The sequence below is a fragment of the Canis lupus genome, chromosome 32 (assembly GCF_048164855.1).
Source record: "Canis lupus baileyi chromosome 32, mCanLup2.hap1, whole genome shotgun sequence".
In the NCBI taxonomy this organism is placed as follows: Eukaryota; Metazoa; Chordata; class Mammalia; order Carnivora; family Canidae; genus Canis; species Canis lupus.
Window position 1 is genome coordinate 38,833,007 of NC_132869.1, and position 16,779 is coordinate 38,849,785.

Consider the following 16,779-nt stretch of genomic DNA (forward strand, 5'->3'; position numbering starts at 1 on the left):
ACCAAAAAATCACAAATAATCTAATTAAAAAATGGGTAGAAGGCCTGAAAGAGCATTTTTCTAAAGAAGACATACAGATGACCTACAGATACATGAAAAGATGCTCAACATCACTCATCATCAGGGAAATGCAAATCAAAACCATAATGAGATATCATCTTGCATTTGTCAGAATGGCTAGAATCAAAAAGACAAGAAATAACAAGTAGTAGTGAGGATATGGAAAAAAAGGAACCTTCTTACACTGACGGTGGGAATGTAAATTGGTACAGCTACCTTAAAAAACAGTATGGAGTTCCTAAAAAATTTAGCAAAACTACCATATGATCTAGTAATTCCACCACTGGATATTCACTCCAAGAAAATGGAAATACTAATTTGAAAAGACATATGCACCCCTATGTTTACTGCAGCATTAATTTACAATAGCAAAATTATATGAGCAGCCCAAATGTCCACTGATTGATAAATGGATAAAGAAGTAATGGAATATTAGTCATAAAAAAGGATGAGATCTTGCCATTTGTGACAACACAGATGGAACGAGAGGGTATCATGCTAAGTGAAAAAGTCAGATAAAGACAAATTCGTGATTTCCTTTATATGAGGAATCTAAAAAAACAAAATGAATAAACAAAAAAAAAAACAGAATCAGACCTATAAATAAATAGAACAAACTGATGGTTGCCAGAGGGAAGGGGGTAGGGAGATAGACTAAGGGAAGTAGGAGATCCAGGCTTCCAGTTATGGAATGTATAAATCATGGGAATGGAAGGTACAGCACAGGGAATTTAGTCAGTGGTACAGTAACAGCACTGCATATGACAGATGGTAGCTATACCTGTGGTGAGCATATAGCATAACATATATTTGTTGAATTACTATATTGTACACCTGAAACTAACATAACATTGTGTTAACTATACTCAAAAATTTTTAATTAAGTGATGAAATGGAGAGCTATATATATATACATGTACAACAAAGAAGAAACTATTAGGTTCAAAGGTTACTTTTCAACAGCAATAATGGGAGGCAAAACACAATAGATGGTATTTTTACAGTGATGAAAGGAAAAAAGAAACTGCCAACATAGAATTCTACATAGAACAAAACCATCTTTAAGAATGAAGTTGAAATAAAGACATTTTCAGGCAGACTTAGATGGAAATCTGTCACCAATACAATTGCACTAAAGGCATATAGAAATGAAGAGAAGTCACAGGAGGGATACATGAAGATTAAGAAAAACAATAAATATGTGAGTAATGAATATTGACTGAATGAATATTGACTGCATAAAGTATAAGAATAATGTGTTGGATTTAAAGTATACAGATAATTAAAAATAACAATAGCAACTATACCATATAATAGCCAAAGCATAAGAAAGTTCTCATATTATGTGGAAAAAAGATAAAAGTACGAATTAACAGACTTCGACAGTCATAGATTTATGTTGTAGTCTTTAGGTTAACTACTAAAAAAAAAAAAGAGTAATAAAGTGTAAAACTAGAGAAGAAAAAATAGAATAGAAAATAATCAAAAGAAAAAGGCAAAACAAAACAAAAACAAAAACAACAAACCCAAAAGGGCAAGAAAGAAAAGGAACATGTATCAGGTAGGAAAAATAAAAAGCACAAAATAAAATAGATTTGAATACCAATATATTAGTGATTACATTAAATGTAAATAGATTATAAGCTCACTTTAAAATCTGAAGACTGTCAGACTATTTAGTAAAGAAAACCCAAGTGTATAAGGGACACATATAAAACATTCAGAATTCAGAAAAGCTGAAGGTAAAAAGATCGGAATAAAAAATATAGCATGTCTAATCAAAAGAAAACTGGTGTAGCTATATAAACTCAAGGCAAAGTAAACTTTAAGGTAAGAAGTGTTACCTGTGATGAAGAGATATTTCACAATTTACAAAAACTCAAATTATGAAGACGACAGAAGACTTCCAAATTTGGAAATACCTAAGAAATGGCTTCTGAAAATTTTAAGTAACATACTGGCAGAAATACTCCAAGAAATGCAAAGCTATAACTGGAACAGAAAAAAACAAATGTGTACACACAGACCAGTAAAGCTACAGAATGGAACAACTTGATAAACATCAGGTGATGTAATAGACTATAAAAGATTTAGTATCTAACAATTTCAGAATACTCATTATTTTAAAGCATATACAGCAAGACACTACATTTCCAAGGGGTTGAAATAATTTATCTGACCTTTAAAGTAATTTAAAATAAATTTCCTGTCTCATCACAAAGAGAAAACTAAAAATCCCTATGTATTCAGAAATTAAGATAAGACTTCAAAATATTCATGGACAAAGAAGAAACCACAATGGAAATAATAAATTATTTTGAATAACGGTATCAAAATATGTAAGATACACTTTAGCATGCTTACCTTAAAGTTATAGCCTTACATGCATACATTAGAAAAAGAGAAAGGTTAAAAATTAAAGAGATAAGCATCAATTCATGAAACTAGATCAAGAATAACAAAGTAAACCAAAGGAGGAAAAAAGGAAACAAGGATAGGAGTAAATGAACATTAGAAAAAAAAAAGAGGCTCAAAATCAAAATGTAACTTTTTGAAATGACTGATAAAACTTTAGGACCCTGGCAAGACTGACAAATAAAAAACAAGAACTCATAGATAACCAAAGGCAAGAATGAAAAAAGGGACACTACTACAAATCTTGTAGGTATGAAAAGGGTAAGAGGCTACTATGAACAACTGTATGTCAGTAAATCTGGAAGTTTACACAAAGTGGAGAAATTTCCACAAAAATCCAAGTAATTAATACTGTCAAAGAAGGTATTAAAAATATGAAAAATCTTATAAATTGAATCCATAAATTAAAACCTTTCCAGAAAGAAAACCCTGGGCCCAGATGATTTTACTAGGAAACAAGAAGACAAATTCTTCCACAAAAGTTTTTAAAAAAATAACTCTTCCCCAACTCACTTTTTTTTTTTTTATTTTTTTTTCCCAACTCACTTTTAGAGGTCAGAATTTACCTTGATATCAAAACATAACAAGGATATTAAAAGGACTATTATAGGACAATTTTACTCATTACCACAGGTGCAAAAATCCTAAAAACATACTATAAACTGAATCAAACAATATATAAGAAGGACATTACCTCAAGACTAAGTTGATTTATTGCAATAATATGTAATGTATTTAACATAAGAATTCACTGTGTGTGTATATATATCAATAAAATTAAAAAGTCTCATGCACAACGAAATACAAATAGTAACAGCAATTCATAAAATTCAACATAAAATAGTAACAACTCAGAAAATTAGGAATAAAAGGGAACATACCTAAAGAGCATCTACAAAAATTCTATAGCAAACATCTTACTTTGTGATGGAAGATTGAAAGCTTTCCCATTCAGATTGGGAACATGCCAACAATGATCCCTATCAGCACTTCCTTTCAACACTGTACTGGAGGTCTAGCTGATGTGAGAGAAAAAAATAAATGGCATAAAGAACAAATGAAGCTATCATTATTCATGGACAATATGATTGTAGAGGTAGAAAATACAAAGAGATTCACAGAAAAATATCAGAATAAGTTCAGCAAAGTTACCAGATAAAAGGTGAAAAATACCAAAATCAATTGTACTTAATGAGCAACAGATACAAATATTTTACATAACATTTATAATTATATTAAAAATATTAAAATCCTTGTAATAATTCAAACTAAAGATGTGTAAGATTCTTACACACAAAACTTTAAAACATTTTTGAGAGGAAATGGTCCATATGAGAGAGAAATCATGTTCATGGAAGGGAACAATACTGAAAAAAGGTCAATTCTCTCTAAAGCAATCTGTAAATTCAATGGAATCTCAGTAAAAATCCCATGACAATTTTTGTGAAGCTGATTCATGAAGAGCCAAGAATAATCAAAGCGCTATCGAAGAAGGTAGGATGACTTGCTCCAGCAGATATTTTTAGAAAGTTAGAGTCATTAAAACGCTGGTATTGGTACAAGGTCAAAAGAAAGAGCCTAGGAACAGATCCATGTACATACAGACTCTTGATTTATAATAAAAGAAGAACTTCATGGCAGTATGAAAAGAATGCTTTTAAAATTTTATTTATTTATTTTATTTATTTTTTAGAGCAAGACAGCAAGCAAATGGGGGTAGGGGAGGGAGAGGGGGAGGGAGAGAGACAATCTTAAGCAGGCTACTCACCAGGCATAGAGCCAAATGTGGGGCTCAATCTGATGACCCCTGAGATCAGACCTGAGCAGAAATTAAGAGTCTGATGCTTAACTAAGCCACCCACGTATCCCAAGAATAATTTTTAAATAAATGGTGCTGGAAAAACTGGAATCCATGTGGAAATATAAAGATCACTGCCTTCAATTCAAGTTTTTTTTACCAAAAACTGCCTCCAGGTGGACTGGATACCTAAATATCAAAGGCAGAGCAATAAAGTTTTTAAAAGATAGTAAAGATGATCTTTATAGCCTCAGGTAGTAAAAATAATTCTTACACATGACCCTAAAAGTTAAGCCTACATTAAAATTAAGAACCTTTGTTAATCAAAAAGATACCTTTAAAAGTGGAAGAAAAAAGTCTGAAACAGAAGTAACTAGAATTCATAGAGAATTCCTACAGATCAAAGACCAATTAGGAAAACAGGCAAGAGATGTGAACAGAGCCTTCACAAAAGAGATCCAAGTGGCCAATATACTTATGAAGAGGTACTTAAGCACATTAGAGATATAGCACAAAAATGCAAATTAAACCACTCTGACACATCCATTAAAATGGCTAAAATGAAGGAATCTGGCAAATATGTACTGGGGTAGAACAACTGGGAATCCTCATACACACACTGTTAGAATAACACAACCATATTGGAAAAAAGTTTGCTATTATGTAATAATGTTGAAGATACATATACCTGTGACATCCATTAAAATGGCTAAAATGAAGGAATCTGGCAAATATGTACTGGGGTAGAACAACTGGGAATCCTCATACACACACTGTTAGAATAACACAACCATATTGGAAAAAAGTTTGCTATTATGTAATAATGTTGAAGATACATATACCTGTGACCCAGTAATTCTATTCCTATGTATCATCAACAAAATATATGCATATGTCCATCAAAAACACATGCATCAGAATGTTCATAGCAGCATTATTCATAACTCCCCAAAACACAAGCCAAAAGTCCCTTAACACTAAAATGGATAAACTGTGGTATACATGTATACTGAGATACTATATGGTTAACAACAATGAGCTACATACATCTAAACACAACAATATGGATAAGTCTTACACACATAACATTGAGTGAAATAAGTCAGATATAAAATACATGTTACATGATTCCATTTTTATAAAGCTCACAAACAGAACAAATCTAGAGTGTTCAGAAATACGTACAACGACAAATAAAACAGAGTAAGTAACATAAAACTCAGGTTACTGCTTACCTTGGGAGGGAGAGAAGGGGCTGTGTTTGGATAGAGAAAGAGGAGTCTCTGGGGGTGCTGGCAATGTTCTATTTCTTGACCTAAGGTGGTATTTGGATAGTCCCTTTATAATTATGTCTGTATGTTTCTGTGCTTTTCTATACGTATTTCACAATAAAAAATATATTTTAAGAGGTCCTTTTCAAAGTTAGCTATTTATGCAAATATATCGGTATCTTTTAAATAGCATGGGACAATAAACTGACAGATTTCTGAGTTGATTTTGGGAAGAAAGAAGATAGGCTGTCTCAGAAACAAACTGCTGTTCTAGCCCATGTGGTGAAGTGGAGGGCGGCTCTCAGAGCATTCAGACTAACTCTTCCAAACTCATGCATTCTAAATCCACAATAGGATGAAAATCAAGAGGATTACAAGATTGCTATTCTCCTTTCAGTTCTGAGTTCAAAAAGTAAAGGATATAATAAAAGAAAGGCCCTCAAAACAGAAGATCAGTCTGCAAATTTTACAAAGGATGACTCAGAAGAAGATGGCATTGTGAAACCAGGGCAGAGAACAGAGTTTGGAGTTAATATCAACAGTGTCCATTATGACTGGTCACAATCACATTATAAATTTCAGAAATCTTGATTTTTGATTATTTTAATGAAGTCAAATGAATGACCAAAACATGATGTGATATAAAAGCCTCAGGGAGCTGGAAAAATCTGAACTTATTCCTACTACACACTTACCAGTATTCAATAAATGAGTTGCCTTTGTTCAGCGTTCATATCATCTAGCCAATTAAGTAGTTCAACATGGGTTAACTTAGAATTATTTAAGACAGCTGAAGAAAATCAAACAGGCTGTTCAGGCCTAAATTCTAATCAGTATTTTTTTTTTAAGATTTATTCATAGAGACACACACCCACACACACACACACAGAGAGAGAGAGAGAGAGAGAGAGAGAGAGAGAGGCAGAGACACAGGCAGAGGGAGAAGCAAGCTCCATGCAGGGAGCCCGACGTGGGACTAGATCCCAGGTCTTCAGGATCAAGCCCTGGGCCACAGGCGACACTAAACCACTGTGCCACCAGGGCTGCCCTCTAATCAGTATTAAACAAAGATGAAAAAAAGGTGAAATCCCCAAGTTCTCTGACAAGTTCAAAGAGTACTTTTTAAAGTTGATTACATAGAGCTTCTAGAAATATGGAAATGGAAAACTACTAATATTGTGTTAAAACTGGACATAAATTTGTATACTGTAGGGTTTTTTGTAAAATCTGCAAACATACCAAATTATTAACACTAGTTTGAGTGGAGTAATATCTTTTATTTTCTATATTTTTCTGTACTTTCAAACTTTCCTATAACGGCATGACTTTATTATAATTTTTTTCAGAGCAATGTTCACTTGCATATTCTTTTAGTGCTTTTACCCGTAATTGGTTTTCTACCATCTATGCAGAAGTCAACAAAGTGAAAAGGCAAATATTTTCTTGGCATTATAATAAAAGTGGATTTGACTTCATGGACTCTCTGAAGAGTCAGCAGTTAAGACGCTGAGCAGTGGTTGGTATAATCCTTTGTTCATTTTTCACTAGATAGCTGGTCTTTCTGTATTTATTTATAGGAGCTTCTCCTCATTAATCTAGGGAAAATTAGAGCCTGTGATGTGAGTTGTAAATATTTTCTTAGGATGTGTCATTTCCCCTTTGCCTTGCTTACAGTCATTTCTATCATACAGTAATACTTTCTATCTATGCTAATAAACCTATCAACTTTTCTTTTAATGGTTTTGTATAATAGAAAAAACTTCTCCAAGATTACAGGATATTTTTCTATCATAATAGGGATTTTATTAGTTTGGATTGATCACATACTTTATGAAAAATTTATACCCAATTCATTGGGCAAATACTGAATATAAAATCATAAGTTCTTTTCTGAGGAACGTATTTCATTGATATTCCAGCTTAAACTTTAGAGATAAATTATTCCTAAAATTAGGATATTGACTATAATTATCTGCTAATGTTGGCAAGTATAGATCTGAAGTCTAATCCAGGTTTCAATATCGTACATAATATTCAAATTTCCAATCCAAGTTACTAGGAAAAGCTGGACTATCACTACCAAAGATGTCACAGATAAAACACAAATCTCAAATATCAGGGAGGAGTTTAAGACATTATGGAGAGTTACCTATTTTCAATTAAAAAAAATTTATGTTTTAAATTTTTTTCCCTGTCTTTAAATTCCAATTAACATACAGTATAATAAAGTTTCAAGAATATAATTTAGTAATTCATCACTTACATACAACACTTGGTGCTCATCACAAATACCCCCCTTAATACCCTATTTAATCTCCCCTTCCTGGGACTCCAACGCACTTCTAACCTCCTCTTCAGTAAGCATCAATTTGTTCTCTATAGAGTCTGTTCCTTGGTTTGTTTCTCTTTTCCCCCCATGTTCATTTGTTTTATTTCTTAAACTCCACATATGAGTGAAATCATATGATATTTGTTTTTCTCTGACTTATTTTACTTAGCATAATACTCCCTAGTTCCATCTACGTACGTCATTGCAAATGGCAAGATTTCATTCTTTTTTATGGCTGAGTAATATTCCATTATGTGTTGTATGTGTGTGTATGCACACCACATCTTCTTTATCCATCAGTTGATGAACATTTGGGCTCTTTCCATAATTTAGCTATTGCCGATTATGCTGCTATAAACATCAGGGTGTATGTGTCCTTTTGAATCAATTATTTGAATCCTTTGGGTAAATACTTAGTACTACAATTGCTAGATCATTGGGTAGCTCTATTTTTAACTTTTTGAGGAACTTCCATACTTTTTTCCAGAGAGGCTGCACCAGTTTGCATTCCAACCAACAGTATAAAACACTGATGAAAGAAATTGAAGATGACACAAAGAAATGGAAAGACATTCCACGTTCATGAATTGCAGGAACAAATATTGTTAAAATGTCTGTACTACCCAAAGCAATCTATACATTTAATGCAATCCCTATCAAAATACCAACAGCATTTTTCACAGAGCTAGAACAAACAATCCTAAAATTTGTATTGACCCACAGAAGATCCCTAGTAGTCAAAGCAATCTTGAAAAAAAAAAAAAAAAAGCAAAGCAGGAAGCATCACAATTCTGTACTTCAAGCTAATATCACAAAGCTACAGTAATCAAGACAGTATGATTCTGGCACCAAACCAAACACACAGATCAATGGAACACAGAATAGAAAAACCAGAAGTGGACCCACAACTATATGTCTACTACTAATAAAGCAGGAATGAGTATCCAATGGAAAAAAAGACAGCCTCAACAAATGTTATTGGGAAAACTGGACAGTAACCTACAAAAGAATGAAAATGAAACTGGATCACTTTCTTACACCATACACAAAAATACATTCAAATGGATTAAAACACCTAGAGAAGAGAACACAGGCTGCAACCTCTTCAACACTGGCCTTAGCAACTTCCTCCTAGATAAGCTCCTGAGGCAAGGGAAACAAAAGCAAAAATGAACCATAGGATTTCATCAAAATAAAATGCTTCTGCATAGTGAAGGAAACAGCAAAACTACAAGGCAACCTCAGAATAGGAGAAGATATTTGCAAATGACATATCTGATAAAGGGTTGGTATCTAAAAATCTATAAAGAACTTCTAAAACTTGACACCCCCAAAAAACAAATAATACAGGTAAAACATGGGTAGAAGACATGAAGAGACATTTTTCCAAAGAAGACATACAGATGGCTAATGGACACATGACAAGATGCTCAACATCACCCATCATCAGGGAAATGCAAATCAAAACCACAATGAGATACTGCCTCACACCTGTCAGAATGGCTAAAATTAACAACATAGGAAACAACAGGTGTTAGTGAGGATGTGGAGAAAAGGGAACCCTCCTACACAATATATTTATTTCTGAAGTATAATTGTATACAAAAAGTATACAATTTTACATTAGTTTCAAGTGTTCAACATATTAATTCAACAATTCTATACATTACTCAATGCTCACTATGATTAGTTTGTACAGAAAAAATAAACTAGTACTGGATTTCATGCTTTCAAAATGGAAGGAAGTGGGATTCCTTCTTCTTTTCATAAATCTGCTTTATATATGTTCTTAGTAGCTTTTATGTGGATGTATATTTTTCACACCAGTTGGGTAAATGCACTGGGAGGATAGCTGCTATACCATATGGTGACACTATGCTTAACTTCAAAAGAATCTCATAAGATGTCTTCTTAAGAGGTTGTACCATTTGTATTCCCATCAGTAATGAATAAGGAGATTTCTTCTTGTCCCACATCCTCACCAGCAATTGTATCATCAGTTTTGGTATTTAGCCATTCTAATGGATGGACAGAGTATGTCACTGGAGGTCTAATTTGCTTTTCTTTAATGTATAATGCATATCATTTTCCAGTAATTCCCCAAGATGAGCAATTTACACATGCTTATTTCCCACTTATGTATATTATTTGGTAAGATACCTACTCATATTGCCCTATTTATCCTAATTTAGAGTCTCTTTTCTTACTGTAGAGTTTTCCTAGTTATCTGAATATTTTGCATGCAAATCTTTCTTAAGATTTGTGTTCTGAAAATAAATAAATAAATAAAAATTATATTTTTAAATGAAATCCAAGAAACAGAGTAGATTGACTGGTGGTTGCCAGGGGTTAGGGTATGGGTGTAGGGGATATGGATGATAGTGGTCAAAGTGTAAAATTTTCCAGCTAGAAGATGAATGAATTATGGGGATGTAATGTACAACATGCTAACTATAGTTATTAACATAATACTGTATATTTGAAAGTTGCTAAGAGAGTAAATCTTAAAATGAACTCACCACTACCACCAACAAAAAAAAAAAAAAAAAAAAAAGTAACTATGTGTGTGGGGTAATGGATATGCTCAGATAACCGTCTCCTGAATTCCTTAACCAACAAAAATAAATGTATGAGATCATAAGTGTTTATTACTGTTTTAAGTCATTAAGTTTTTGGTAATTTGTTACATAGCAATAGATGACTAAGTCTTTTATAGGTCTCTTAATTTTCAGTTATCCATGACAATCTTTATTTATTATTTGTAAATTTATGACTATTCCATTTTCATTAGATTAGCTGATGATTTTTTTTTTTCAGAGAATCAATTTTATTAGTTTCATCATTTTTTGTTGTTTCTGGTGTATTTCCTGCTTTTACCATCATTTCCTTCTTTCTCCTTTCCTCAAGTTTATTTTGTTGTTCTAACTTCTTGATTTACATGTTTTATTTTTAAGGCAAAAAAAAATTTCCTGGGCAGCTCCGGTGGCGCAGCGGTTTAGCGCTGCCTGCAGCCCAGGGTGTGATCCTGGAGACCCAGGATCGAGTCCCACATTGGGCTTCCTGCATGGAGCCTGCTTCTCCCTCTGCCTGTGTCTCTGCCTCTATCTCGCTCTCTCTGAATGAATAAATAAATAAATCTTTAAAAAAAATTTCCTTTGAACACTGCTTTAGCTATATATCCCAGGAACTCAAGATAGTGTTTTTATTGTAATTTTTATTTTTATTTTTTATTTTTTATCATAATTTTTAAATTACTCAATAATTTCCTCTTTGCCTTTGAGGTTTTTCTTATGGCCTAATGTTTTCCCATAGGTTTATTATTTTAATTAAATTTTATTTAATGAAATATTTTATACCAATAGATAATACAAAATTTACAAGTACAGTTTCAATGACAATAAAATAAATACCTGTGTGGCCACTAACCAGATATTGATGTGCTATGGCCTCATTTTGAGAATATCCTATGGGTAGCCAAAAAAGTGTACATTTTCTCTTTGTGGATATGTAATTACATGTGTAGTAAGTAGTCCGCCCCCATTGTCTGTGGAGGATACGCTCCAATGCCAACAGTGGAGGCCTAAAACCATGGAAAATACTGAACCCTGTATATACTGTATCTTTTCCCCCGTACATACATTACAATAATAAAGTTTAATTAATAAATTAGGCACAATAAGTGATCGACAATTATAACAACGTACTGTAATAAAGCTATGTAAATGTGGTATTTCTTTCTCTCAAAATATCTTATAGTGCTGTACTTACCCTTCTTGTGATGATGGGAGATGATAAAATGCCTGTGAGATGGAATTGAATAATGTAGGCACTGTAGCATTAGGCTCCTACTGACCTTCTGATACATGTCAGAAGGAGGATTACCTGCTTCTAGACTATGCCTGGAACATGGGTAACAAACCACAGAAAACGCAAATCATAGATAAGCAGGAACTACTACATATACACATTAGACCAGTCATTAATTATGGTATTTAAGGATATTCACTTTAAACAATCTTTCCTGGTACTAATTATTCCCTAAAAAGGAGGACATTCTGTGGTTAAAAATAAGATTTCCATTCCATCCAACAGAGTGCCTGGAAATCTTAGGGTACTCTTCAGTAACACTTACTAGGATACCTGAAGGAGACCCAGGAGGAAATTTCAATTTTATGGTTGAAAAATAAAACTAACATTAACTCTCATTCTAAATATAAAAGTATGATAAAAAGCACCAAAACTTATGTTAAGTACTAAACTATCTACAATATGAGACCTTTGAGAGTCCTAGCTCATTCTCATGGCCCCACGGTGCTAATGTCTCAGTATACTACCAAGCAAAGCCTATTTGGGTTTTAACTGAAGGTTTCCCTTCTGTGCAATTACATATCCAAGTTTCTAGCAATTCTTAGTTATATAGCTTTTTCCAGAATTAAACCATGTATGTTTTGTACCAACATGTGTTTCATTTGGTTAGTTCAGACTCCTCCTCTAAGATCTAACTCATGTGTCACATCTTCTACAGGCCTTCTCAGTACACCGAGGCAGCAATACTATCTGATCCCTCCTCCCTCCCTTCCTTTTAGAACATTTTCCTAATACCTACAAATTCAGTCATCTAATCTTATAAATCTGCCATATTTTATCTGAGAAAGTTTATAGATTCTACAATCTACTTTTTCTAAGAATGATATTCTAAAACAGATTAAGATCCTTAATTATTTGATTTGGGTCAGAATTCTGTGACTCCATATTAGGCTTCCTTATTCTGTGAGGCCAGTCTATAAAAGGCTTCTTACCATAACAAAAATATTGGGAACTAAATGCTTTAATGTACAAGACCTAAATAATGTACAAGACCTCTTTGAGGTAATCTTCAGTTGGGCCCTACATTTCCATTTTCTCCTATGGCTTTAAGAGATAACAATATGAGCAGAAGGTATAACAAAGGGCCAAAAGGAATAAGGCCTATGAGAAAGCTTCAATTTCTTCTGAAAATGCTTTAAGCTCATGATGCAGGAAGGATGTGAGAGGGAATGGCAAAGCACAATTGATGGGACACAAAGAAATTCAACACTTTAAGTCAAAGCCCTAAGAGTTAAAAGACAGATGAAGATGGAGATACATTTGTTTGGTGGTTGTAAAGGACTGGATTACACCACCCCTAAGAAGCTTGATGGCTATGTAATGAAAAACACGTACGACCCTCACCAAGGAGTATGATACTTTATGAAGATCCAAGGAAAGTATGCGTAACTGGGTTGAATACATAAGGCAAAGAAAATATGCATCATCTAGACAGGGCTGTATATAACTAGCTAAAGCAAAAACTTCAGAATCTTTATGAAGAAATTGTACGCCAAAATAGTACTTTGGGCCAAGATGGAAGATCACTATTCTATCTTTGGTTAAGTCACAAAAAATAGGAAGCAAGGAACTGAATTATTAGACTTCTTCCTGAGGATTCTACTTTCTTGTTAAGAACAGATCCTATATCCGAGGCTTTCTAGAATACTGGTTGTTCTGCATGGTGTTATACTTAGGTTAACCAGGCTTGATAAAAAAATCCCGATGCTTGTAGTTACGGCTCCTCAGATAATGAGACTCAGGAAGTACTTTAAACATAGCCAGTATGTGTCTGTGTGTATTTGTCTTGCAGATGAAAAGAAATTATCCACATCAAATATTTCTATACAATGCAGTGAGCCAGCAGTATTATAGTACTATAGAGCAGTGGTTCCCAAAGTGCACTAGTCTGTGGATTCCTGGCAGAGGTTATATGATATCTTCAAGCCCATTTAAAAGGGCCTGTGATGTCAAAATCATGACATCTCCTGCTAGCAGCTCAAATTACATATGAAGCCAACAGCACTCATTTTTGCCTAGCATTCTGTAGTTTTTATTCTCTAAACACAAAAGTCCCCGGATCATCCTGTTTGTAAACTCTTGCACCTTCTCATTTCTCACATATAATCCTATTATCCCCAAACCACAGAAATCCTTAATATTTTCTCACTTCCTACCTTCTGCTTTTTATTCTTCAAACCTAATTGTTACTCTTCCTGAAAAGGGTTAAGTTCCCTTCCCAGATATTACTGTACTTCTTCCATTCCTATGCAACTCTATCTACAAGAATTCCCTATAAAACTTTTCTTATTTGTCCCCATCTCAGAGAATAAGAAGATTCCAAGGCTTTAAAAGAGGTTCTTCTTTCACAAATACACAACTACAATGTTCCGGATTCAAGTTATTTCAGTGATTTATGAATCAAGAGCCTCTGATATATGACTGCCAGTCTTTCCTATCTCTAATCTATTCTTCTTCAGAATGCTACCAGATATCTTCTAAAAGACACACTGATGGTGACACTCCCCTACTTAATCTTTCTAGAGCTCCCAAATTTCCTTTCAAAGCAGCAAATTCAAAATTCTTAATGCTGCACATCTGGTTCCCATCTACTATTCCAAATTATTCACCCACTTCCCACACTACCTATCCCAATTCTAGCTACATAAGGTAGTTATTATTCACAGATTGTTATTTCATGCTTCCTTCCCTCTGGAATTCTCTTTTCCTTTTTTCTTTTCTCCATTTGTTAAATTACTACTCATCTTTAGACACTCAACTCAAATGACTTTTCACATTGGCAACAATAAAACATATTTCTCATAAATGCATTTCACTCCTGATTTCAGGAAAGTCACTACTGTATTTAATTATGGAATAGTAATGTTTTTCATCTATGAGTACATGAACACTTGATTTTGATTAGTCTATTTATGAATATGCTAAAAACTCACTGCTACCTCTCATAGATTTAATTCTTAGATTCAATTCCATAGATGCTTACTAAATACTAAGTAGTCTTAAGAACAGTCTTTTTTTTAAGACTGGGCCTACAGCCTTTACTACAGCTAAATGGAAAAGCAATAGTATGTTAAGTGGGATTTTTCCTCCTGTTCCAAAATTGTGGCTAAGGCCCAAAGCTGAGAATAGTTACATACTCCCTTTCTTTAAAAAAAAAAAAGATTTATTTATTTATTTATTCATGAGAGACACACACAGAGAGAGGCAGAGACATAGGCAGAGGGAGAAGCAGGCTCCATGTAGGAAGCCTGATGTGGGACTTGATCCCAAGACTCCAGGATCACACCCTAAGCCGAAGGCAGATGCTTAACTGCTGAGTCACCTAGGTGTCCCATGTACCCCTTCTTTTAGCTTAAGAAGCCAACCATAGTTGATATCAACCTATTCTATCTCAGGGTTTCGTGAGAAGCACTAATTTACTAAACCAGTTCCTATCATAACAATGATCGTAACACTTTTCGTCAATGTGACTCTAAAAAGGCTACTAAGAAAGAGGAAGTTATTGGACTTTAAGGGGAACACAGACTTTATGAAAATAAGATACTCTCTTCCTCTTTGGAGAAAAAAGAAATTATAATATCTGAATCCAGAGGGTAAGAAAGTTTGAGGTTATCTAAAAGAAAGACAGACTGGTATTTAATTTTCTATTTGGTTATCTATACAGGCAAAATGACTTACTGATTTGCCCCTATGTTATATACATAAGGGAAGAGAAATAGGGAGAGCATATGGTGAGGAAGTGTCAGGTAGAAAGATTGGCAAGACTATGGCCTGGTTCCTGGGCCTGTTTCCAAAAGGGATGAAAAATGTATCTTTTCCCTAATGTGCCTGCAGGCCCTAAAATTGGCACTGGGAGGTAGATTTGATTGTAAAGTCTTGAGGGAATAAAAGACATACATATCACAGTCCCATGGTGGGAATGCCACCATCAACAGGTTTAGTCCAAAGATGGAACCAAATCTTCCAAGAGATTGCCAAAGCCTATAGAAATGAGATAGGACTGACTTCACTGTTAGCAGGGTAAATGGAAATTAGGCTACTGACAATGAGCTAGAACAGCAGTGTTCAACAACCAAGAAACAGGACTGACACCTCAAGAGTAGGACAGCATGTAGAATTTTGCTTCCACTATCACTCCTCCTAGTTTCAACACCAGAGGAAGAAAAACAGGAAAAAGGGAGGTCAGACATGTGTGACAAAAAGAGCCTACTCATCCACCCCTAAAGTTTTCAGCCCCAGATTAAGGTGTATTCTGTCCTAGGAAAATGTTAGATAAGAGTACTGATTCAAGTCTGTCAAGTTATAATAGAAAGGGAACTAATTCTTAAATATTGGCATGAAACTGGAGTATTTAAAAATTGCAGAATAGTGACAAGACGCTAAGAAGGAAATTAACATCCAAATGGAAAGGGGAGTCAGACAGTTAGAGTTGGCAGGCAGTTACTAGGTAAATAGCAAAACCGATCTGTGTTTATATCTCAGCAAATTGAGATCCTCAATGAACTGGTTATCCATAGATGGATAGCCTCTGAAATTAGTTTCCATATATATTGGGGTTCTTAGCTTTCCATCTCTCCATTCCTTTTTTGTATATTAAATGAAATCCTGGTATGAGCCCTATTATACTATGATATTTAAGTCTAGAATCAATATATCAACTTTCTCACTACCTTTTGCTATTCTTTCTGAAAAATGGTAAGGAGATAAGACCTCTCCTTCTATGCTTGGAAAGTCACCATCAAAATCACAGATATGAATGGACAAATAAGCATTACTAGTGATGGAGGATGCTAAAAGTAGTAACAGGTATTTCAAGTAATAAAGTGAAGGAGATTGATGAGAACAAAGTTCTTGAGCAGAAATTAATTTGATACCTCAGTGCTTTCCATGTTCACCTTTTAATGATCCAAACAAAGAAGAAACCCATAAAGAGATTTATCTGACAAAGAGCAAAAATATACTGTAAATGGACACTGTTCAATTGCATGATACAGAGGAAGATAAGTGGAGGTTCCAAAGAAAGAGAGTAAGAGAAAAAG

The 16,779-nt window shown here is 34.0% G+C and overlaps 1 protein-coding gene across 11 annotated transcripts in view; it reads right to left on the reverse strand.

Moving 5' to 3' along the window:
* The window catches only part of MYO9A (myosin IXA), a 263,388-nt gene that overhangs the window by 10,662 nt on the left and 235,947 nt on the right, over positions 1-16,779 (reverse strand). The window lies entirely within an intron of this gene.